The sequence below is a fragment of the Gadus chalcogrammus genome, chromosome 14 (assembly GCF_026213295.1).
Source record: "Gadus chalcogrammus isolate NIFS_2021 chromosome 14, NIFS_Gcha_1.0, whole genome shotgun sequence".
NCBI lineage: Eukaryota > Metazoa > Chordata > Actinopteri > Gadiformes > Gadidae > Gadus > Gadus chalcogrammus.
Window position 1 is genome coordinate 4,674,731 of NC_079425.1, and position 2,244 is coordinate 4,676,974.

Sequence of the window (2,244 nt, forward strand, 5' to 3'; positions counted from 1 at the left end):
ACTTAACCCTAACTGCTCCTGACGAGCTGGCTGTCGCCTCGCATGGTTGACTCTGCCGTCGGTGTGCAAATGTGTGTATTAACCGATCTAAGTCGCTTTGGATAAAAGCGTCTGCTAAATGCCCTAATTGTAATTGTAGGAGCTAGCGTAGGTGTTAGCTGATAAGCTAGCGTAGAGGTTAGCCGCGGGGCTAGCTGACAGGCCGGTTGAGGGGGCTGAGGGAGAGGTGTGTGACATTGGGAGCTGATGGAGAACTTAAAGGCTTTGTAATTAGTGAATGAAGTTCTGTGTGTCGTCCACCGCGGTGCGAGGCCAGGTTATAAATTAGCTGGCGGCGCTACAGGCCTCTTAGTCTGTCAACACTTCTGACAGAACGGACAATTATCCGATTACTAATTCCTCCGTTAGCCCACTCTGAGACCGGCCTGCCTTGGCACCAACACAGCCTCTGAGAAAGTTCAGCGCCACACACATCACTACGGCTACGTAAACACACACACACACACACACACACACACACACACACAGACGACAACATCAAGGCGGAATTTAATCCTAAATGGAGGAGGGGGGGAGGGGTGCTGGAGAACAAGTCCTACTCAATCTATTTAAATATGTAATCCAATTTTAGCTCAGTGCGTCGTGTGTCAAGCCAGGTTTATTTATCAGGCCCTTTATCACAGTTACCGTGTCAGAGGGTCGCATGGCCCGCGTTCACAGGGTCATTTAGCGAAACACACCCAGCAACAACCAGACCTCTTCCAGGAAATTCATTTGATGTGTTCTGGATATAGTGCTGATGTACTGTGTGGAATTAAGTCCTTCGATCATAGTTTTCTGTTGTGGAGGCGTTTGTCTAAGCTCTCTTTTTTGTTCTATCTATCTATCTATCTATCTATCTATCTATCTATCTATCTATCTATCTATCTATCTATCTATCTATCTATCTATCTATCTATCTATCTATCTATCTATCTATCTATCTATCTATCTATCTATCTATCTATCTATCTATCTATCTATCTATCGATCTATCGATCTATCTGTCTATCTATTCATCAATACATCCATCCATCCATCAATGTCTATCTGTCTATGTATCTATCTGTCCATCTGTCTATCCATCTATCTATCAATCTATCTATCTGTCTGTGTTCCTATCTCTCGGTATGCCTGTCTGTCGGTCTGTCTTTCTTTCTGACTATCTATCTATCTATCTATATATAAATCTCTATCTCTCTCTTTCTCTATTTCTCTCTATCTATCTATTTATTTATATATCTATTTATCTATCTATGTATCTATCTATCTATCTATCTCTCTCTCTCTCTCGCTCTTTCTTTCTCTTACTCTCTCTATCTATCTATATGTCTGCATGTCTGTCTGTCTGTCTGCCTTGAAACAGTGTGTAGGTGGTAGTATTATTATTAGTATTATTACGAATACAAATATTAGTAATAATACTAATATTTGAATATCCACTGGCAGATTGGCAGTTTAACACTAGCAAAACCAAAAGCACCTTAATAAATTACATGTTACGGGAAATGCTTAATGCATAGTACACAATAAACCTTTTAAAGGTAAAAAAAAAAGATATAATTCAATACATTATTCGATAGATAATAAAGTTGATGTTCCTTAAGAGTTGTACACATCTGTTGATGTGGCCCTGCTCTTCTGTTATTGGTGAGTGATACAGCAGGACTGCCTTGTGTGTTAAACACATGTCGTTTATCAGTGGGCGGGGCCATCTCTTCAAACCAATTAGACACGCAGACAAAGAGGGATGGGCGCCCTGACCTCGACACCAACGTGGCCGTAAACAGAAAACACAGATAACGAGCTGCTTATAGAGGTCACAGAGGGTCACACGTAAAGGCAGTCACTGTAAAAAATGTTTACCGTAAAGTTGACGCCGGTGAAACAAAGGAAACTGTCTTTTAGAAGGTTTACGCTGTAAACCTTCTAAATCCCAGATGTCTGATGCCTGCCAAGACCTTCAGGAAAAACAGCGGCCGGGCCGTAGCTTTGGGTTGACGTATCGCTTGGACCGCGTGTTCTCCACTGACCCTCGTTTGTCACACAATGGCTGACGTCTCAAACGACAGGAAGCCCTCACTGAATACATCAGCGTTCTGATTTAAACACGACAATCCCAAAAATTGGCAAAATCTCAGCAGACCTAATTTGCCAATCGACTGGGCCGATGGATTGATTCGATATTTAGCGGTATTGATCGTG